Source organism: Bidens hawaiensis, unplaced genomic scaffold, assembly GCF_021521415.1.
Source record: "Bidens hawaiensis isolate Kalapana, Puna unplaced genomic scaffold, B.hawaiensis_p1.1 tig00041853_1, whole genome shotgun sequence".
NCBI classification, from domain to species: Eukaryota; Viridiplantae; Streptophyta; class Magnoliopsida; order Asterales; family Asteraceae; genus Bidens; species Bidens hawaiensis.
This window is the reverse complement of record NW_027497420.1, coordinates 4,630-29,567: the sequence shown is the minus strand read 5'-3', so window position 1 is coordinate 29,567 and position 24,938 is coordinate 4,630. Positions and strand designations below refer to the sequence as shown.

The window sequence follows — 24,938 nt, the reverse complement described above, 5'->3', positions numbered from 1 at the left end:
CCCCAACCACATCAGGCAGCAGCACCTCATGCTGTATCAGCTGCGCCTGTGGTTTCTACTGTTGCCTCTGCTGCTGTGCCAGCTACTGTATCTCATGCTGTGTCTACTGCTGAAGACGTTGATCTTAATGCTGCCTTTGGCGTACATGGTGTGTTTGATATGGATGTCTCGGGTCCTCGATTTATGGATGTTACCAGTGCAGCTACTTCGGTAGCTGACTCTGATCTGGACGAGACGTTTGCTGAGGCAAGAAGACTTATGGTGTCTCGGGAACGGACTACGGGAAAGAGGCCGAGAACTGTGGAGGAGGATGAGGATGAAGTGGATGAAGAGGAGGCAGTGCAGATTGTGCTTAGACGTTCAAGAAGAGAACAGAGAGGTATAGGTTCGGGAGCTGGAGAATCTTCAAGACTAGTACGTTTTGCTCCACCTGCCTTGTCTGGTATGTCTCTTATTACTACTACAGCACAGGTTACATCGGTCGAGACGTCGGCCCCAGCAATTGTGTCCCTACCACCCCTACCGCTTAATCCACCGGTAGTAGTTGCACGATTTGTGGAGTCGACAATCACTTCTACTGCAGTGTTACCAAGTGTACCACCTGCGGTCACTTCTGCTGATGTCCCGCCAACTCCAACGCCTACTTCAGATTCCGAGAGGATTACATCACTAGAGCGGATTGTTGCTGATCAGACAAAGACCATTCAAAGCCTAGTGGAATCCAATCGACTACAAGCTGCCCTCCTGGTTGAACATGGAAGAATAATAGATGCCTTCAAGGATTACTTGGCATCTCAGGGGGAGAATACTTGTAGGGGCGATGAGTTGAGAACGAAAAGACGAGCAGATCATGACGATGATCCCAATGCACCTTCCGGTACAGGTGATGAGCTGCCAAGAACCTCTCAGGCTCTTGGGGCTTCCACAACTGAGGGGGAGTCTACAAATGCAGCTGGTGATGATGTTGTAGTTGTGGATGACGACGCTGATGTTGAAGACGTTATCGATGCTTTGAAGGAGTTGGATGAGGAGGAGGACGATGAGTTGATGGATGATGACGACGTGTTGCCTATGGATGAGATTGAGAGGATAGGAGAACAGATTAATGTGGAAGATGTATTAGAAGAATGTGAGATTGTGGATGATTCAGTGGAACATGAGATTCCAGCTGTTGAGAGATCAGAATTGGGGGATGATAGTGTGATAGAAGATACAGTATGGGAGGAGCAGCCGAACTGGAAAGAAGGCTGTGCTCAGTGGTTTGTTAAAACCAAGAAGCCTGCAGTGCCAAAGATGTTCAGAAAGACTTATAATATAAAGGGCTATGCAGAGTCAAAGAAGGGAATCATATGCTGGTTGTACGACAAAGAGCTGAAACTATTTGTGATCAAACGGTACGACGGCATTCAGTACTTTAAGAGATTGTTGAGATCTCTGAATTCCTTACCAGAATGTGAGGTGAAAGATTTAGCGAGATTGGGGCTGATCAATAGAAGCAATGATGATATGGCAAGAATCATTGAGAAGATTGTATGGAAAGAAGCCATTAAAGACAAAAAGTTTGAACTGCTAAAGCCTCAAAAAGGAAAGTTGATAGAAGACAAAGATCGTGGAATGAGGGCTGACGGCAAACCATGGATGGTTATGAAGTATAAACCAGTCCGTCATTTGAAAGAAGTACCGATGAAAGTTATGCCCAAGAACGTCCTAAAAGATTTAAAATAGTGGTACGTAGATTGCGAGACAGCTGAGGCAGTAATGGAAGATGAGGATGAACAAGAAGTACTTCGGGTTTACGACCCGATGCATCTTGTTAATCTGTCGCAGGCTGATTTGAAAGTGCTCAACGAGAAGAAGATCTTCTACATTCCTGCTTGGAAGGATCAAGCTAGGAAGTATCAAGGGGTAGTGTCGGTATGTGTGAGAGAAGGGGCGCACGCGTAGAGGTGAAGATTACAAGACTCAAGATTTGAAGATCAAGATATGAAGCTACTGCCAAGGGGGAGTCTGTTGGTACATGTGTGTCAGTAGTTCATAGTCTAGCATTTGTAATCGAGTCTGTAATGTAATTATGTTTTGTTTATGATTGTTTTGTAATACGCGAAGTTGTCAACAAGTTCGCTATGGCGAACTTGTTGAATCAGCGAAGTTATGGACAACTTCGCCAATGGCGAAGTTGTCGTGTATAAAACTGTTTCACTGAAACAGTTTGAGTGTTGGTCGTTTAGGGTTTGTTTCAGTGTGTTTCATATTGGTGTTACGTGTTATTTTCTGTAATAGTGACCGTGAGTCACGTGTTCGGTTATCAATATAACGTGGTTGATTTATTGCTCGTGTGATTCTATCTCTACACTCGTAACTACCTGCGCAGGGATTCCGCACCTGCGTTGTTAGCGATATCCCGTGTACGATCCGTTCAGGAACCTTCAATAATTTTAGCCACTTTTATGGTAAACCTAAATGGAAGTTCTAGGAGAAGAAATATTTACAAGAAAAAAGATTACAAAATAAATCATAACAGAATTGGGCTAATTTAAAGTTATAATAACCAAGTTTACTCGCATTAACTATTGTTCAATTATATTTTAACTATATCTAATATATAAAATAAAACTATCTAATGCTAAATAACAAAAAAAAAAGTTAAATGCATTCAACATTTACGGTCTAGTTTATATAGTTGGTTTTCAGAGTAATACGCAAACCAAACCGTTCGCTACGATTTGAATATTTTGAAACCAACGACCGAAAGTTAAAGAAAAACTAACCGTGAAACCAAACCAACTACCAGTTTAAACTATTTTAAGGTCTGTGTACAAACACCCATCACATCACACGGGCACCTGTTTAGTTTAAATGAAAAAAGTGTTTTATAGCTACGTAAATCATAAACCAGCTATCAACTATTGATCACATGTCTCGACCCTAAAAATCGGGTATGACACGTTTAATAGTAACTCAGTAACTACATATCATTTATAGTAAGGGCTCGTTCGTTTCACGGACTTTTTTAAAGGATTTGGAATTGGAATGGAATGAAATGTTTGAGAATCTCTTTCATGTGTTTGGTTGGTTAATATGTACTGGAATTGGAATCTTCTTAATTCTCGGTTTTTTTTTTTTGAAGAACGAGGACAACGAAGGAAACATTTTAGTTTTTTTACATTTTTCGTTTTTTATTTATATTTTGAGTTATGATTTTTTTATTAATTTTTTTGAATTTTTTTTTAAAAGGGTTTTTATTTTCCATAGCAATCTTTTCAAATAGATGGGATTTTAAAATCCCATGAAATATAGGATTTGATGGGATTTAGTTTCCATTTCTATTCTTTCATTTAATGAAACGAACATATCAATTCATGGGATTTAAAATCTCATTCCTTAGAATTCCTTCCAAATCCTTGAAACGAACAGGACCTAAAAGCATTCACAATGCCAAACCTACACGTGCAAACCGTCACATCAACATTACATCAGATTAGCATATTTTAAGTTTTTAACCCACATGCTCAACATGTGGGTTAAAAACTTATAAAAAAATATTAAATGAATGCCTATGGTGTTTCAACAAAACACTGATGATACCCAAAATATAAATCATAGATGGCTTTGGTCGGTTTTACAAACAATTATGGTACATGTTTGCATAGCGACTACATAAACCACAAAATAAAGAAGTTTTTATTTAGATTCCTAACTTAAGCCCTCAGATTAGATTAACCATTCTTTAATTACTCTCATGCACATATGTTAACTGTGAAGTTTTTCTCTCATTAACAACCAATGTGTTAAAAACCCATTCATGTGTCTTGAGGTGAGGCATTTCAATGAATCGAGCATCTCTTATGCACATGAACTATTTAAGATTTACCTAGGCTATTTCAATCACCTCATATAGACTCATGGTCCTCCATCGGGTGGGTTTGCTCAACCATTGAAGTGTTCATCAGTTTGGCACTTGCTTATTCGAATTGTATATTTGTATATTGTATTCGATTTGAAGATGTTTCGGTTAAAACGAAAAAACATGCTAAGCTGAATTCATATAGTTAAAACCGAACCAAAAAAACAAATTCAAATTCGGTTTGTTTTTTGTTTCGACCAAATAATCAGAATAATTTTTTTTAATATTCATTGTTTGCCAATTTTTATTACTATCATTATTTGTTATTGGATAAGGTGGGGCTAAATAAGCTTGAGCTAAACGGCAAACTTAAATAAGTATTATTTGTATTTAGGTTGTTCGGTTTAAAATGAATTCGGATTTTGTGAAACAAAAAACCGATTTACTAATTCGGTTGGTTTAAAAGCGTTCCTAAAACCAAACTAGTAATTCGATTCTCTTTAGTTGTTTCGGTTTGATTTTCGGTTTATCGATTTTAATCTGAATAACTAACACCCCTGTTCCATCATCCAAATCATGGATGTAATATCTGCTTAAGGTGTCGTTGATGAGGTTTGTGCCACCATTCCGAATGACTTCGATACCACTTGTAGCATCTAAGTTCTCATATCAACCAAAATGGCATGCTTTGTCCCCGAGGAAATCTTAGTTGTTTTCTATTAGGCGAGTGGAGCCTTACCAAGAAGTCATGACGAAATTGCATCCTAGAATTTCTCATATTGAAACACGTTTAAGTATAGTGATCTCCTTTTACCCACAACGCACTAAAAGCATGTTAGTGATACATGAGACGAAGCATTTTATATCATACAAAACGCAGTATCACCTTCTAACACCACAACCTGACTAGGGCCTATTTGTCACCATTACAGAGTCAGATCTAAAACAAACCCATAAATACTTAAGTACATTACGTGCCTATAGCAGCTTAGTGAGGCCTAATTCAATTCATTAACTTCTATAAACCTTTTCACACTCTCGGCTAGAGGTGTTCAAACCGGTTTTTTAACCTAAACCGGTTTTGGGTTAAACCGAACCGGTTTTGATGCAAACCGATTAGAACCCGAACCGGTTAGAAACAATAGATACTAGAAACTGATGTAACCAGTCCGGGTCGATTCCGAACCGGTTTTACTCTAATCAGTTTTAAACCGGTTACATGTTAGAATTAAAAAAGAAAATGATTTGCATGTTTGACTACGCATTTAATATATTTAACCTGTCTATTTAATATGGAAACCTATTTATATGGAATCTGTTGAGCCTTAAACGCGACTGGCTATTTAAGATGGATTTTTAAAGTAATTAGTTGAGCCTTAAATGGAGTTTATTGAAAATTGAAATGAACTGTATCACACACATTGTGGATATTATGCATAATTATACTCAGTGCTAATACATGTTCAAACCAGTTTTTAACCAGGTTAAACAGGTTTTTATATAACCAGTTTCAAACAGTCGGGTTCAAATCGGTTACACCTAAAAAACTTCAAACCGATCCTAACCTGACGGTTTATAGCTGCTTAAAACAGGTTTTTGTAAAATCGAGTTCATACCGGTTCGGTTACGGTTCAGTTAACCGGTTTGTATGCCCATCTCTACTCTCGGCCACTCTTCATGGCACGTCCCCGATTATCCTTGTAATCTGACGTACTAGAAGGAAAAATACAAAAACATACGTTGGAGCAAAACTTGAATATTTCCTAATGAACGGAGAGGGTGATAAAGTTGGCATTTTTTATTTAAGTAAAAGGCTAAGTGTGAATGTTTAGAATAGAGTAAACAACCACAATTATCCTGTGGTTTAGTCACTTTTTTCATTTCAGTCTAAGACGGTGTTTTGGATTCCTTATTGTACATTCTTTATAACATTTTATTAAGTTAATAAATTATAAAAGTGTAACTTATGAAACTTTCCTATCGTCACTTTTGTCATTTCAGTCTAAGGGGGTGTTTAGGATTCCTTATTATACCTTTTTATAACTTTTTATTAAGTTAATAAGTTACAAAAGTGTAACTTATGAAACTTTTCTATCACAATATAAGCAATTCCAAATACCTTATTACTTTTCAAAAAGTTAATATGTTATAAGTTTGTGAAAATAAGAAATCCCAAACACCCCCTAAAATATATTTTTAGCATTTCTGTTATCATGGTTTCATTTATTTATTTATTATTTTTTTTTACCATTTTAGTCCAATTCATTAATTGCGTTAATTATTTTTGTTAAGTTAATGTAAAATTACTAATATACCCCTAACAAAAATTAATTATGTTATAAATTTATAAACTGCCAGAAAAAACCTTTTGAATAAAAAATGTCAAAAATGACCAAACCATATGGACGATTTTAACACTTTCTCTTTAATTTATATTCAATAAAGTGCTTGAACTTTCATAAATAATTTTATATAAATTAACATAAATTATTTATATAAGAACATGGACATGAAAAATAGGTTGAAGTATGTGCGATTTAATTAATTAACGTAGGTGGCGCAAGGTAGCTAGTCCATACGTCAATGTGGAAAAATGTTCATGGGCAAATCACGCAACGTATGTCCTTGTAAGGCTGAGGGGTGTGGGGGGCGCGAGAGGGGGCGCGAGTGGGGGCGCCAGCCAATAATATTGTGACGTGTGGCAGAGAAAGAAACTTGATAAGATGGGTGTTGGTAGTGGTGCTCGCGCCCCGGGACATGGTGTGGAGGGGCGCGAGAGGGGGCGCGAGCGGTTTTTTTTTTTATTTTTTTATAAATGTATTAAAAAAACGTATTATTAAAAAAAACTCAAAAATTATTTAAAAAAACACACATTTTTTTGAAAAGTCATAATAAAAAAAAAACATACTAAAAATTAAACAAACAATAATATTTAATAATAAAACTAATCTAATACAAGATCATCTGGTCGCCTCGCCCACAAATGTTCAACCAACTCATGTCGAAGATCCCCGTGTATCTCACGGCTCTTGATATTTGCTATGTTATGAAGTTTTTGTTGATCACTGATTGTGGACGGTTGTGGCGGAATGTCACCTTGGTAGTTTTGGCATATAGCTTTGCCCTCGTCTTCTAACGTCATGTTGTGTAGGATAAGACACGTGTAGACGACGTCCATTATCCTCTCCCGAGTCCAATAACGTATCGGGTTCGCCAGAACATAATATTGTTTTTTTATAGCTCCAAAAGTTCTTTCAATATCTGTTCTAGCAGACTCTTGCTTCTTCGTAAAATACTTCCGTTTGTCGGCGACTGGATCTGTAAAAGCTTGAACTAACACAGCCCATTCGTTGTAAATACCATCGACCAGATAGTACCCGTACTTGAAGAGTTCTTCATTTGCAAGAAAAGATTGAGGTGGTTCAACCCCGTCGATAAGGTCGTTGATCAAATGTGACTGATCGATAACATTAAGGTCGTTATTTGACCCAGCAACACCAAAAAAAGCATGCCAAAACCAAAGATCCTGTGAAATCGCCGCCTCAAGTATGAGGGTCGGCCCTTCATGATCACCACGGTGGAACTGACCTCGCCAGGCCGTTGGACACATAGCCCATCCAACATGTGTACAATCGATGCTACCTAGCATCCCAGGAAAACCATGTTTTTCTGCGTGCACCTCATATATGCGTTGGATGTCATACGTTGTAGGTTTACGCAGATATCTCCGAGCGTAAGTCGATATGACTCCTACGTACAATATATATTAAAAAATGTAATAAATATTTAATAAAAAGTAAAATTAATGTTTTTTACCTTGGCAGAAAAAATGAAGGGATTCACGTGCAACCCTTTTCGACATCTGTAAATACTCATCCAAAGCGTCCGACGAGATGCCGTACGCTAATTGACGGATAGCAGCCGTGCATTTTTGAAGAGGGGTAAAACCGGGAAGACCCCTAGCATCCTCCCTTTGTTGGAAAAAGGGATACCGTGCCTCTAAATCACTCGCTATACGCGTGAACAATTGCCTGCTCATTCGAAAACGAGTTCGAAAATCCGACTCCGCGTATACCGGTTGAGGGCTAAAATAATGCCTCATCAAAGTATCGTTAGCACCCGATCGATCACGATCACGAGGTGGTGCTCTAACCCTCGGGAGTCGGGGTTGATGGGCTTGATTTTGCAAGAGATTGACCACGGTTGCGGTCAAAACTCCCCCTACATGAAGAAGCAAATCATCCTCTTCGGAGGAGTCGGATTCAGACGAGTACGACGACATTATTTTAAAAAAAAAATGGGACGATGGGTTGTTTGGAGATTGAAGTTGTGTTTGATATGGTAAAAATGGGTTGATTTAGGGGTATTATATAGGATTTTGTAAAGGTTTTTTTAAAAAAGTTTGAAAGAAATGGGTAATATATAGGAAGTGTTGTATAAAGAAATGGGTAAGTTTGGGTTTTTTTGAAGTTGTGTTAGTGTTGTATAAAATGGGTAATATATAGGAGTAGAAAAATTTTTTTTTTTTAAAAATTAAAGAGCCAACAGCTCATTTAAGGTCTCCAACGGCTCTTTTTCACCATTCCCCAAGCCCTAACGCCACACAGGTCCCGCAAACCCCCTTGCGCCTGCCTCTTTTTCCGCGCTCGCGCCCCTCTCGCGCCCCTCTCGCGCCTCGGTGGTGTGGTGCTCGCGCCCCGGGGCGCGAGCGGGTGGCCTCTTGCGCCCTTTCTAGCGCTCCACACCCCTCAGCCTAATATCTTTATCTATGCCCCTTGGTCAAACTTATAAGTTTGAAAAGCCATGAACTCAACCCACATGAATGGTGACACGTCATTATGCACTGGTGATGGATATGTGGTCCTCATAAAGAAAGGATTGACTTGGGTATCCATAATATATGTATTTATATACATGATTGTCAACTTGTAATTATTCAAAACATGCTACTTGTAAGCGTTCAAACCTTGTAACTTGTAAGCATAAAAACTTGTAAACTAGTAACCTGATATAAGCATTCATAACGTGTAAACTTCTAAACATGTATATATGTAAACTTTAATGGAATTGGTATCAGAAATCGTACACGAACTCGTTAATTTGGCTAACACCCAAACACGAATATTATTATTGAGAAACTTAACAAACCTCAATTACTCAAATTACAATCTCTAAACCCCAAAGCACGGGTATTTATAATCTAACCTATCACGTTTAGACTACAACTAGGATTGCTAAATAATAGGACATGATAATAATACTAACCAATAAATCTGAGCACATTTAATTTTTTATAATTATCCACTCCTTAAATCATGTTACTTAACCTTGCACGACAAGTAACGCTCTTGAAGCAATATTCCCAACAATCACCCCGAAAATTTCGAACTCGAAACCGACAAATCTTCAACTCCAAGTAATTCTCGCATCTCCTTGAATTTGATTCTCCCAAGAGCCTTCGTCAAGATATCGGCACATTGCTTAACACTGCTAACATGCTCGAACTTACTTCTTCACGATCAACATATTCTCAAATGTAGTGAAACCGAGATTTAATGTTTTTGGTCCTTCCATGGAAAACCGGATTCTTCACGAGAGCTATCATTGATGTATTATCGATACGTAACACCATTGCTTGAATTTCCTTGTCGAATAAGTCACTTATCAATTCCCTTAGCCAAACCGCCTGGCACGCGGTTACACTTATGGCCATGTACTCTGCTTCACACGATGAGAGTGCAACTGATCTTGTTTCTAAGAGCACCAAGTAATTGGAGATAAAATACCTGCCCCGAAGTGCTTCTACTATCGTCTTGGTCAATGTTATGGCTACTATCACTATAACCAACTAACGCGTTTTTCCCACAAGTGTAAGAAATACCAAAAACGAGACTACCATGAATATAACGAAGAACTTGGTTTATAAGAGTTGCATGAGATTGCTTCGGGCTTTGCATGTACCTGCTTATGAATTCAATCGAATACGGCAAGTCGGGACGAGTTTGTAAAAGGTACCGGAGACACCGGATATTCTTTCGATATTTCGTATCATCAAAGTCTTCCTCATCTTCAAATTTAGAAACTTTTATACTCAGGTCCAATGGAATCTAAGCAAAATTGCGAATCTCCATTTCCGCTTCAGCTAAAATTGTATTCGCATACGCTTCTTGCTTAATTTTTATCCCATCTTTGCTTTGTGAAACTTCAATTCCGAGATAACAAGTTAACTTTCCCAAATCCGACATCTCAAAGTTTAAAACCATCTCGCGCTTAAACTCCATTATTATGTTTAAATTGGAACCCGTCACGATTAAGTCGTCAACGTACACACTGACTATTAAGAGATCTGTTCCAATTTTCTTTCGATATACCGCTTGTTGTTGCGTGCACCTGTGAAACTTCATATTTAACAAAATACTGTTCAACTTTGTATTCCACGCCCTAAGAGCTTTCCTTAAGTCATGCAACACTTTTGATAATTTGTATACTTTGTGCTCTTCACCCTTTTTAACAAAACCATGCGGTTGAGTAACAAATACTACTTCTTTTAACTCGCCATGTAGGAACGCGAATTTGACATCGAGGTGATGCAATTACCAACCTTCATTCATTGCGAGAGATAATAACAAATGAACCGTTTCGAGTCTAGCCACTGGTGCGAAAACCTCGTCAAAATCGACTCTAGGTTGCTAAACATAACCCTTTGCCACGAGTCTCGCCTTGTGTTTATAAAGCGAGCCGTCTGCATTTCTTTTAACCTTGAAAACCCACTTTAAACCAATCGCCTTTGCACCACATGGTAACTCTATCAACGTCCACGTATTATTTTTATTGATCGAGTCAATTTTGATACGCATTGCTTTCACCCATTTCGGTTTCGATTTTGCATCATCAAAATAAACCAGTTCATCATCAGCAAGCAATAAAATATCTTCATAAATCATACTCGAATTCAAGACATAATCATTAAAATGTACTGGGGTAACCATGGCTTAGGAAGATCTTCGAACAGCCGGATTAGGTGTAACCATGTTGCTTGTACCATCCGGGCTTGTTGGAGCATTTCGACCATCGGCTCTTCGTCGTCTTCTTCACCCTCATCACCACTTGAACCCGTAGAGTTTGACCCAGGGCTTGACCCGATGTTTTCGTTATTAACGATTCCTACTCCAGTGTCAATTTCATCTCCAAAGTTAACCCAAAGCATACCAGGTGATCGATCCTGCTAGTCGATTATTTCGGCACTTTTATTCCAGCCTTGTTTTTCATCAAACTCTGTGTCACCCACTCGACTCACACCAATTTTTCTAGTCATGGATTGTATAAACGATACGCCACTGAACCTTTCTCACTTCCGAGATAAACTAACCGAGTCGAGCAGTCGTCTAATTTCTTAATATTTCCACCAAGTATTTTTGAATACGCAACACATCCAAAAACTTTAAGAAATCTAAGATCCAGTTAACATCTCATATGAAGTTTTGTCTTTTCATGCTCGAGTTGAAATTTTATTTATCACGTCGATCGAATGCCTCACCACTTCTCCCCACATATAATTCAGAACTTGTCTCACTTTTAATATACTCCGAGTCATATCCAATATCGTGTGGTTCCGCCTCTCCACAACACCGTTTTGTTGTGGTGTATATGGAGTGGTTAAATGCCGAATAAAGCTCTCGTTTTCATAGAACCGATTGAAATCACAAGAAGTAAATTCTCGCCCTCGATCGGTTCGAAACGTCTTAATTTTCTCACTATTTTCCGCTTCCACCATGACTTTAAATCGCTTGAAGGTATCAAACACTTAAGTTTTTTCCTTCAACAGAAAAGTCCACATGAAACGAGAAAAATCATCACTCAAGACGAACACGTACCTATTTCCGGCTATGGTACTAGGAGTAATGGGCCCGCATAAATCTCCATGGATTAGTTCCAAGACTCGGGCTGCTCTGAAAGTTGCCGACTTCGGAAACGGTTCCTCGTTTGCTTCCCGACTAAGCATGAGTCATAAATTTGATTTTTCTTGGTCAAATTTTGGCGTTCCAACGACCATATTATATTTCACCATTTGTTTCATAGACTCGAAATTTAGGTGTCCTAGTCTCGCGTGCCAAAGCCAATTTTTGTTATCAATCCAGGCTTGTAAAAACATGGGTTTCCCCATCTTTAATTTAATCATAAAAAGACGATTCTTGGATCGAGTAACCTGCATCAACAATTTTCCTTGATCATCATACATCAACAAGTAATCATCTTTCATCGAATATCACAACCACTTTCCGTTGCTTGCCCAAGACTAATAATATTACTTTGTAAAATAGGAATGTAATAAATGTCGGTCAATAATTGTTGCTCCCCCGTTTAACCGACTAGCAATATCGACCCTTTTCCCGCAAATGTCAACATAAGACCCATCTTCAAATTTAACTTTGCCACCAACACGCTTATTTAATTCAGAGAAAAAAGATACATTACCGTCACATGGTTGCCTGCTCCGTTTTCCAAATACCACAAATCTTGTTCGTCCAAACCACCCTCGTAATCTTTTGGTATAACCTTCTGTTCATTCAAGTACACTTTTTCTTAAAAACACTGCAGCATATAGAGGGACGGGTCTTTTTCTTTTGCGTCGACCAAATTTGCTTGTTTATCTATCCTCTATTCCGGACACCTCGAGATGAAGTGACCAAATTCATCACAACGAAAGCATTGGACTTCCAAGTAATCCTTTTTAACCTTTCGTTTATCCTCTTCATTGGATTCTCCTTGTAAACCACGATTCTGATTGCCTCTTCTACCACCACGTCCACTACCACATCCTCGGTTCGAACCTTTACCGCGACCCCTACTCGATTCGCGTGAAACCTGTCTCGAACTTGAAGAGGATTCAGAATTATTAAATAAAAGTTTACATTCTTCGGGCAGACGATCTCAATCAGTTTTTAGAAAAGAGATTAATTAAAACTAACAATTACTTAAAAACGATTTGTAAATAATATCAATGAAAAGTATTCGTTCTAGGTTCGGTGAATGTGACATTCAACTTAATCCCAAATTCAATTATCTTGATTACGTAGTAATTACTAAACCTAGTAGTTGGATTGTGATGTCAAACGAGACCTTAACCGAATTGATGACACAATTGAACTCGGTTTACCTAATTACCAACTTATTTTTGTTAAAACCAATTAAGAGACTATTTTATGATAACTAGTCAATGACACAAGAGCTTAAACCCTAAATGTTGATGAACACAACCAAACAAATAATATATTAATTAATGATCCCAAACACAAATTGTTTAAATAATCAATCAAAAATTAAGCAAGACCAAAGCGATAACTCAATCAAGCTCATAAACATTAAGCATATGAATCTGGTCAGAAGTTAAAATACACAAAACCTACACTAGAATGAACACGAAAACTTAGCCAAGCATTGACATATCAATTATATCACTTATCTTGATGAACATGAAAACCCGAGATGAACCGGAAGCCTTGGAATGGTAGAAAGTCACCCAACACAGCCTCTTTTGCCTCTGGAAGTTGTAAAAATCCGAATGGGGATGTTAAGGGGTTTAAATAAGGCAAACCCTAATTTTTGCCGACTTTGAGCATTTTCGCGTATCGTGAAGATGACAGACAAGCTCCTACGCGTATCGCGAAGGATAAAATAGTCGGGGGCAGAATCTTGCAACTTTGCGTATCGCGAAGTTGTCCCCCTGCATCTTCACGTATCGTGAAGATGCAATTTTTCAGATTTAATTATTTTCTTTTCTTGACTGTCTCGTGATGCGTGCACTTCCAATCTCTCACTTCTCGATCTTCATTCCAAGCCCGTAAATATCCTCATTAAGCTCCATAGCTTCCAAATTCCTGAAAACACATAAACATACTTGAAGTACCAATGTTCATTCGATTATTAAACTAAAACTAACTAATTAATATGTAAAATAAACTAACTTTTACCCAACCATCACATCCCCACACTTATCCTTTTTTGTCCCGTAAAATACTTTGCAATGGAATCAGAATCAGAGATCATTCTCAAAATACTTCATAGATTATCTTAATTAAGAACAAAGAACACAAAAACCACGATTGCGACCCACGCCTTAATACTTACCGGAAAAAATAAGGTGCGACAGCTTTATTAGTTCATATGATTAAAAATGGAACACACACCTCAAAGCCCTGAAGTCGCCTTACCATGCTTCATTATAGTTTTACTGAACCAGACCACCCCAACTTGACTTAAACGTTAAAACTAGACGATCAAAATTTTGCACATTTGTACAACTTTTCAAGCCCATATGTAATAGCTAAGACAATCTTGGATATTTTATCGAAACCAAAACCCAAACCTAAGTATTAAAGTCTACCAAAATGGCCATTAGATATGATTAATGTACAATTAGGTAACCAACTAGTAAATAGCTCCCACTACATGACATACCCCCGTTATCAAACAATAACCCGAAGTCCATCACCATACGTGAGTAGGCACGAATTCATCTGTAGGGCTTACATATGATGTGTCCCGTGTGGTCCGTTTCTTAATGGTAATGAGACGCGAGCACGGGGACCCCATATGACTAGCAGCATGGATGATCAAGTCAGTAGTGAATTTGTATTTTTAAAGCACTTTTTGTAATCATGTTTTATTGACTTATGAATTAGCAGATAAACTGCGGGTTTGCTCTTTGAGCTCTTTTAATATACATAAATCCACTTAGGATTTACGCATACCTAGATGATAAACCGCATACCGACCCATGGTCTCTGAACCCCGGAGCATCCCATCAATACATGAATTAAGGGCATAAAACCATACGCCTATGAAGTGCTAGCCACTTAACTAGCAGTTTTTTCATTTATGTTTATATCAAAAGCCATTTAGCATACTCTAATGTTAAGCCTATCCAACCATTGTACTATAGACTATTCATATTAAAATATATTTTTGGTGATCAAATCTAATAGAAAGGCTTGAGTACGGCCTAATCTTTCATTCCAGTCCTTACACCGACTTACCTAAACAAACAAAACCCTGAAAGCGTTTCCCACTAAAAATCAAGCATTTTAAAAGGTTCAATTAAGTCTACAACCAAATTATCCTTTCATTCTCATAGCTGAGCCTACCGAAACATCCCAAATCAAGTGCGTTCCCGTTCAATTTATCTCATATTATATAATAATTTTGAAAAATAACCCCCGATTTTTCTATCATTTTCCATTTATTATGCAAAAATCTTAATTCAAGGAACATTAAAACTTTTTAATATTTCAATTTCTCCCCCATCCACACACTTGAGGCAAACATTGTCCTCAATGTTTTAAAAACTAGCAATTAAAATTAGGGACGGGGTTAAAATTACTTTGACAATTTAAAAACCGGACCTAATGTAATGATGGTTATTAAATATACAAAAATACAATTACACTCTTAACACAAAAACTAATAAAACAAAGAAGATTATGAAAACGAAATCACATGATAGAAAATAAAACTCTCATGTGCAACTCTCGTGCCCTCGGTGATCTCTCGGTGAACTTACCCCTTCAACTCTCACGACATTATCTGCAAACTCTCACACGTGTGACGCTTCTCACAAGTGTTAGAAATATAGGTCTTTTAAACCATTTGCAAAACCATTAATTTTAAATTACCAATCAAGATTAATTAATTTCATAACCAAATTTGTTAAACGAGTAAAAATGTTAAAAGACCTAACTCATTTTCGTAGGAATAACGGTTGCATTTAGCGTATGCAACAAGCCCTTTAAACCCCCCCCCCCGGTAGCCTGGGTGGACGAGTTTGGTTTCGTGAGGGTTTATAGTGAACTACACCCACAAAGTTCAAATACAAAATATACAAGTTCCTGAATGCAGGGCCGGGTTGCCTCTCGGTTAGTGCTAAGTTTTTGTTAAGGTCTTCAGCCGGACCGTTACCTGATTTCGCGGTTATGGTGGTCTAATGGAGTGCTTACCTTCCTCCACCTCGTTCTTCTTACTCCTCCAACATAGTGGTGCACTGTCCAGAACATTCCACCTTGCCTCGAAGCACGCCAACCGTCTTTGTTCATTCTCAAATCCCAGTGGCTTCTTCTCCTTCTCCTTCTTTGGCGGTTTCTTCTTTCTTGTTTTACCTATCTCATTATTAACCACTTTTTCCCTCGCATTCTTGATATCATCACATGAAATCGCCAACTCTCCAACATGAATCTCTACCGAATGCAGCTCCTCTTTTTCTCTCTCCCGCTTCGACCTATCAAACACAAAACTTTCTTCTATAGTGTCATCCTCACTTACATGAGGAAGACACATGTTAGTAGCACCTGACCTAAAAGATTTATTTTCACAAGAATAATCAAATGAATTTGAAAAGATATGCAAAACTAACTTACGATTACCAAAGGCCATGCACACTGTTCCGTCTCGGCAATTGATTTGAGCATTTGATGTTGCTAAAAACTGTCTCCCCAATATCACTCTCGGCTCTTCTTCATTCTCTACCAGTTCATAATCCAAAACAAGAAAATCTTCAGGATAATAAAACTTTCCAACCTTTACTGCAACTCCAACCAACTTCTCTCGGGGCCGTCTTCGAGTGAAATCCGCTAACACCAATGTGGTATCAACTTCTTGTAAAGGTCCAAACTCAAACCGGTTATAAACACCTCCCCGGTAGAACACTTACACTCGCACCATAATCAACTAACGCCTTGGTGGTCTTAAACTCGCTAATCTGAGTGGGAATAAGTGGTGCCGCTGTTTCAAATTCTTCAACCGTGTCGTTCACCCCCATGATCTTTAATGATGATTGCACTCACGTGTACGTTTTTACCATTTGATGAACTGCTACTCTGATGGCTCAGGTTCTTCACAGTGTCACTTGGTAGCTTGGATGGATTCCTCTTCAAACTAGCCACTTCTTCTGCAAGCTGGCTCACCTGTTTTTCTCTCGCAGCATTAGCTTTCTCTTGGAGCTCTAATCTTTGATTCACGCTTTTATTCTGACCCTCCTGATCTGTCTTCATCTGCTTCAAAAAGTCCATCACATCCTTAATCGACTCTTCCTTATTACCCTAAGAACTTCCTTGACCTTGAGCCGCCCCTTGACTTTGCTGACCTTGTTAATAACTCTTCTGATAACTCTTGTTGTAACCCCCCAACTCTCTTTGATTATACCCGCTTTGACCACTACCCCTTTCATTCCCATACTGATGCTGATTTGACTGATAACCTACTTTTTGGAAATTACCTTGAAAGTTCGGGTTTTGCTGCGTGTTCGGGTTTCCATAGCTGAAATTAGGGTGGTTTCGGAGGCCCGGGTGATAGGTGTTTGAATTCATATTAGTATTGTACCTCTTCTCACCCTGAACAAAGTTCACCTCCTCTTCTTCCTCTTCTTCTTCTTCGTCTTCCAACACAACCCCACAAGTAGCCACTACATGGCCTATTCCTCCACAACCCTTACAAACTGGATACGCCTTTCCTGATTTGCCTTTCTCTTTCACTCCCACACCCATCAATTGATCCAACTTTCTCTCCAACCTAGCCATACGATCATCCTACTCACCGCTATCCATGGCCTTCACAACCGCTCTTTTAATAATGCGGTTCGGCTGAGCTTGTCCTTTTGAATTCATTGCATACCGCTCTAAGTGCTACCAATCTTCATTCTCATCATTTGTCAAAAACGACCCATTTGTGATCGACTGAAGATCCCGCACGTCATCGCTCGATAACCCGTCATGAAATGCTTTGATCAACTCCCACAACGCAATCCCATGATGAGGACAAGTTCTTAACAACCTCTTGAATCTCGTGAACGCCTCATCAAAAGTCTCACCCGACCCTTGCTGAAAAATTCTAATGGAGGTTCGGGCCTCGTACGTTCTTTGCGGTGTATAATACTCATCCAAGAATTGTTGGGCCAGGTCTTGCCACATGTAAATACTCGCTGACGGTAACGACAAAAACCACTTCTTCGCTAGATCTTTAAGACTGAACTGAAAAAAACTAGCTTGACTTCATCAGCAGTGAACCCCTGGTGGCACAAATCGCATTAAACTCGCACAAGTGTAGGTATGCTCTTCAGATGCTTTCCCATGAAAGGTACGCATCCCGGTCAGGTTACTTTGTCTTACTGAAATCGTTCTTCCTTCTCTAACCGGGATCACAATGGGAAGCGAGTTCGTGGCCACTTGTGGAATAAAGTGGCTTTGAACTCCTCGAACGGGCGGTGGAACGAATGCCCTCGGGACCCCATCATCAAACTCGTACTCGGGAAATTACGGCTCGGGAATCTCTTATCTTCTTTGGGCTCGATGGTTTTGGTGGTTGAACGGGTTCGGGTGTTTGGTTTCGAGGGGGTTGTTGTTGTTGTCCATAATACCGACTCCCTTGAGCATCCTCCATCTCTTCCTCATCCTCAAACTCATCGAATAATCTCCGCCGATTAGCTACCCTTTCAAATTCAAAATTTATCCAATTGTTTGGCAGTTCAGACTGTATAGAGCTATCATCTCTCATATTGTACTGTCTCTAAGCTCTTCGGTTTTGGTTCTGGTTGACATGTTGATGTAGTGGTGGGTTTGGTAGGTTTAATGGTGGTAAGTCATGGAATGGAGGGTTTTGTGGAATGGGTTGTTCTTGGTGTGGTGGTGGGTTAATATTGTCAGGTTGAAACACCGGTGGCATTGGGTATGGGTTTTCTTCTTGATGATTCATGTCTTCTTCTTTCGGCCTCGAAGTTTCACCCGTTTTCTGTTTTGCTCGGTTTCTTCTCGCGGCTTTCACAATCTCAGGATCAAACAGCAACACCTCCTTGTCTTGAGCAAATCTCGTATGCATCAACCTAAAAGATTAACTGCACACACTAAACAAGCACCCACGTAAAATCAACGAAGAAAAGAAATTAAACAAAAATTAAACTAAATTAAATTAAATTATGCTAATTTGAACTAAACTAAACTAGCACTAAGCGCGTTGAGTCCCCGGCAACGGTGCCATTTTGACGTAGGTTGCCGCGGTCTACTGAAAAACAATTAATTAAAGACTTAAATACCTATAAATAGTACGGGTAAGTAAGGTCGTCTCCATAAGGACTCAAGGAAAGTGCTAATTTTAACACTACTAATTTAATTATTAACTAAGTCGGACAGACAATGTCAAGCAGTTTTTAGAAAAAGATTAATTAAAACTAACAATTATTTAAAAACGATTTGTAAATAATATTAATGAAAAGTATTCATTCTAGGTTCGGTTAATGTGACATTCAACTTAATATCAGATTCAATTATCTTGATTACGTAGTAATTACTAAACATAGTAGTTGGATTGTGATATCAAACGATACCCTAACCTAATTGATGACACAATTGAACTCAGTTTACCTAATTACCAACTTATGTTTGCTAAACCAATTAAGAGACTATATTTGATGATAACTAGTCAATGACACAAGAGCTTAAACCCTAAATGTTGATAAACACAACCAAACAAATAATGTATTAATTAATGATCCCAAACACAAATTGTTTACATAATCAATCAAAAATTAAGCTAGACCAAAGCGATAACTCAATCAAGCTCATAAACATTAAGCATATGAATCTGGTCAGAAGATAAAATACATAAAACCTACCCTAGAACGAACACGAAAACTTAGCCAAGAATTGACATATCGATTATATCACTTATCTTGATGAACATGCAAACCCGAGATGAACCGAAAACCTTGGAATGGTAGAAAGTCGCCCAACATAGCCTCTTTTGCCTCTGGAAGTTGTAAAAATCTGAATGGGGAGGTTAAGGGGTTTAAATAAGGCAAACCCTAATTTTTTTCCAACTTTGAGCATCTTCGCGTATCGCGAAGATGACACGCAAGCTACTTTGCGTATCGCGAATGACAAAATAGTCGGGGCAGAATCTTGCAACTTCGCATATCGCGAAGTTGTCCCCTTGCATCTTTGCGTATCGCGAAGATGCAATTTTTTCAGATTTAATTGTTTTCTTTTCTTGACTGCCTCGTGATGCGTACACTTCCAATCTCTCACTTCTCGATCTTCATTCCAAGCCCGTAAATATCCTCATTAAGCTCCATAGCTTCCAAGTTCCTGAAAACACATAAACATACTTGAAGTATCAATGTTCATTCGATTATTTAACTAAAAGTAACTAATTAATATGTAAAATAAACTAACTTTTACCCAACCATCAATAACCTCCATATGCATATTCCGAATCATGTAGTTCGTTTTTGTCAAACGCGAACACTGAAACGATCCGGAGGTCGTCACTTTTCCCGTTTGGTTCTCGTCACCCATCTTGTTTCTCCGACTATAAGTTTTTGAAAAATCCCGTGACCTTGATTCAATAATTCCAACACGTGATTTGATTTATGTGCACAACCAAACCACCTTAGTAAAATATTTAATTGAATAAAGATTTATTCAATTCTTTTTACCACCAAACCCTTTCACCAATTTAAATAAGTTTGACAAATAATTCTGCCAATTTTTTTTAACAATTGAACTAAAAGTTGGTAAAGTCTAACCAACACACAATCACGTGAAAGGATAATGATTTACCACGTCGATAACCGTGCTTCTTTACAAAACAAGTTATAAACTTGTAATTGAAGATGCTTTTGCAGGAAACCAATTACAGGTCCGATGCACATTCAATTTCAACCGAAAATTGAACCAAAACGGATCTGCTCTCAGGTTCAATTGATGCCACTCTGATAGCGATCTTCCGTCCCCACCTCAGATTTTGAATCGATTATCCAAACAGAAACGAACGTCGGTGAACACAGATGGTGTCTTGAACGCCGGTGGGAGTTCCCTCATGTCGTAGGTCACTCTGATCTTCAATTGAACAGGTCTGACCTTCACGCCGGTTCCCATGTATTTCGATTAACAACGCTCTGATACAAATTATGGAATTGGTACCGGGCATCATACACGAACTCGTTAATTTGGCTAACTCAATTATTATTATTGAGAAATTTCACAAAACTCAATTACTCAAATTAGAATCTCTAAACCCCAAAGCACGTATATTTATAATCTAACCTATCACGTTTAGACTACAACTAGGATTGTTAAATAATAGGTCATAATATAATAGTTATACTAACAATTAAATTAAGCACATTTAATTATTTATAATTAATTATCCACACCTTAAATCATGTTACTTAACCTTGCACGTCAAGTAACGCTCATGGACCGAAATTCCCAACAAACTTGTAATTCATAAACATGTAATAGGAAAATTTCATTGTTTTAAGGCTGCAAACCATTTCCCGTGTTTGATATCATATTGAGTTGACTTTGATGCCTGTTTTCCGGAGATAATTGATAGTAGACAAAACAATTCTTGTTATGTTTCATAGAAAGCATCCTACAATAATTTACATAGATATTAAACGGATACCTGTAACTACTGTTCGAACGACCTTAAGGTATCTAGATTACTATTAAACATAAACATCAAACGATGCATAGTCAAACTTCTATTACTTTAAAGAAAATAAATGTTAGTTATGTCTGAATTGCATTTCTACAGAATAAATATCTTATAGTAGCCATCAAATTATGTCCATCTATTAGTGATATGATATTGTGAACCTCCAGCTTTGCACGAAGTACGTAAACAACAGAAATCACGAGAGCCGCAACCAAAGTGATCCCACTAACAATAAACAGAACCCCTAACCGATCAAACTTTAGGCTTTTGGCTATACCCGAAGAGTCTTGGGATGCAAAAGGAATCCGGTTTTCTAACCACTTTTTCTCCACATTCCCAAGAGTTCCATCTAATCTCATTTTCACAATTTCCCTTGATACCTCGGCTCCCAATACTGAACCTTTTGGGAAGATCTGCACGAGATTAACAAAAGAGGTTATAGAAGATCTATCCAGGCATTTTAAAAGAGTGGTTGTAACTTTTACAAGACCAGACTATCTAGTTAATCAATATGTCAATTAGTTTGTGACTTTTGGGTCATACAGGACTAAAGGAGTGGTCATATTGGTTGATGCAAATGTGTGAGCTTTCCGCCAAGCAAAGATGGACAGATATGTATACTGCAGTGAAACTGATCAAGTGAAAGTGTACTTACAAAGCCAAAACCAGAAGTAATAGGTTGAGATGAGACCATGGCATAGCCATGTGGGTACTTTTTCAGAAACATCTTGATGTATGGAACTTCATCAACAATGGCATCAGCACCTCCATTCTTCCCACCTATCGATAAAGCATGAGCATAATCTTGATATGAAAAATATGACCTTAGTTTATGATCTTCGAAGTCCAGGTTGCTCACTGTAACTCCTCTCATAAACGAATTCCCATGGAATCCGAAAATTCCCTTGTTTGATGCCAATTCAAACTGCTCAACCGTCAACATTGAAGCTAATGTTGCTGTGTAGCTCGTGATCAAGATAAGAACCACAATCAGCCAAGTAAACATGACCAAACTTGACAAATTGCTTGACAGCTTCTTGTCTCCTACAAAATAAAGTAAAACAAATCATAAGATCTTGGTATAACTCTATCCTAGGAGAGAGAGAGAGAGAGAGAGAGAGAGAGAACTTTGAGCCGAAAATATTGTCAGCAGGATGAGCCAGAAGATTGTTCCCAGTCGTAGAGGTGATGAACTTTCAGATTCTTGGTTCATATATTCAATAGCCCAAACAACAGAGCCGGTTAAGATGACAAACGCAATTGCAGCCAGCCATAGATCAATGCCCAGCGGCTTCAAGAAGATCCACATGTCTTTTTTCTTCATTCTAACCAGTGTTCCAACACCTAAGTCAGAGTATGTTGCCGTGAAATCAACATATTCAGATCTGTTCGCAAGAATTGTTGAATCGCCAACTACCGCATCAATTTCCTGTCAAAAAATAAACCACAACTTCAAAATGAGATGGCTTATAATTATAGCATTCGATTCGCGCTAAATTTACATATATGCACACGCACCATATTATAGACCTTCTGTACAAGATCATCGTAAGTCGCATCCTCAAATGGAATGAGTTCGTAAAGGACTTCATACGGTAATGCTTGAATGCATGTATTGAAAACATCTATAGAAAACCCGTCAGCAGATGTAACATTTTTCTCAACATCATGCTTTAAATCCATGAAGTAAAGTTTTTTATCTTTAAAACACCAATTTTCAACTTTTTCCCAGGAATTGTTGCTAACACATCACCTTTTGGAGCCGTTGCAGAACCTCCCGGCCATATAACAGAGTCAAGACCCCCATACTAGAATATCTTTTGCCACTGGTAATTAGGGGGTGTGCTTTCTTGATACCCTCTAATGATGTCCAGTATCCTACTCTCTTTTCACCATAGTCAATAGCATTCACAATCTCGTATCCATTGGAGACCACTTTTCTGTCCTTGAATTGAAAGTGATCACCACTTATGCCCTTAATTCGGATTTCCAAAATCTTGTTCATGAGCATGGAACCTTTGTGTGGAGCTCCAACCTTCTCGACAGACTCCGCAAGTGCCCAAACTGTGTCATAAGCCCATATGGCAAGCACAGGCAGCTCTTTCCTTACAGAACTAGGGTACAATTTGTAAAAGGAAGTGTGCCATCTTGCTGTTAAGCTATATAATCTGCTTGATGCTGGAACATAGGGCCTAAAACCTAGTGCCCCTTGTAATGACTCAATAACTTTAAATTCTGTTGATCTCAAGACGTCAATGGTGTTTTCGGTTAAAATCCACACATATCCTTCCCTTACCATTCCTAACCTTTTTGCACATAAAAACAAGCTAGATGCCTGTGAAGGTGACATATGTACAATAATAATAGATGTTCTAAAAGGCATCAGCTTACGCAATTCTTCATTTATTTGATTATGAGTCGCTGAGGTAGAAATGGCACATGTATAACGGATACCAATACTTTTATCTTGAAATGACTCAAGAAATTTTGGTAAGATCTTTCTCCCATCTTCAGTGTCCTCATAAATGAAGATAGCATTCCCCCATTTATACGATTCCACAAGATCAGCAATGCTTTTTGCCATAGTGGATTCGTCTTCTTTGATTTGGAACACGAAAGGGTATTCTATTAAAGATGGAGAAGCAAAAGAAAAAATTGGAACTTTTGCTTTATTGGCATACAAAGCAAATAACTTTGATTGAAGATATGCTTCTGGACCTATGATGGCTTGCACATTCTTGTGTTTTAAAAGATGTTGTACTATCCGGCAAATAAAAAAGAATCAGTTTTAAGAAAGATACAACATCAATAAACTTAAACTATATCAAAATGAGAAACGTACCACCTGATAGAGCTTTTAATGGATCTCCCTTGGAGTCCCTTGTGTGAAGAACTATCCTTGTTTTATAATTGTGATTAATGGCGTAAAAATCAGAAATCGCGATGTTAATACAGATGTGGATGGAGTTACCTATCCATGTCTCCATATCAAGAATGAGCCCCACATCTACTATCACTTCCTCATTGATGTTAATGTTTATGTTGTCTGATGAAATGGATTGGGATTGACATAGTTCACAGTTTAAAATGCAGAATATTATCAGAAGGGAAAGGCTTCTATTGCTATGATCTTTTGGAAACATCTTAATTTGCATATCGATGCTTGGTAAGAACAAATTGTGCAAGTAGAGCTGGAAAGGAAAACTGCATGTAACAAAATGTATAAGTAGAGCAGGCATTTAAAGCCACCATAGAGAAACGTTTACCGGGTAAAGAAAAGTAATAGAGGGCCAAGAAAGTACCAAAATTAACTTGAAGAGTTTTGACTTTTCTTTACTTTGTTTGGACCCACAAAGATTGGACCAAAAGGCAAGAAATCTACCACCAAATTAAGCCTCAATTTTTTGTTAGGGTGGACTTAGTTTTGGTTGACGATAAGGCCAAAGCCGCATGATTGTGATGCCAGCTTCGACAATTTACAAGAAATCACGGTTCTGGATTTGGCCTCTTGTGACTTGAATGGCCAACTGAGATTTGTGTAAGGTTTTGTGCGAGAGTTATTTCTCAAGAATTATTAGAGAGTAAACAATAGGACTAATAGCCACCCTCT

General features: G+C 38.3%; 1 pseudogene across 1 annotated transcript; it reads right to left on the bottom strand.

Annotated features, from left to right (window-relative positions):
• Positions 1-21,381: 21,381 nt before the first annotated feature.
• LOC143593226 (glutamate receptor 1.2-like) lies at positions 21,382-24,471 on the bottom strand (annotated as a pseudogene). The gene is made up of 5 exons (XR_013146064.1): positions 24,171-24,471; positions 22,847-24,088; positions 22,457-22,757; positions 21,984-22,372; positions 21,382-21,741 (listed from the first exon to the last, which is right to left on the bottom strand). The product of XR_013146064.1 is annotated as a glutamate receptor 1.2-like (transcript).
• Positions 24,472-24,938: the final 467 nt, after the last annotated feature.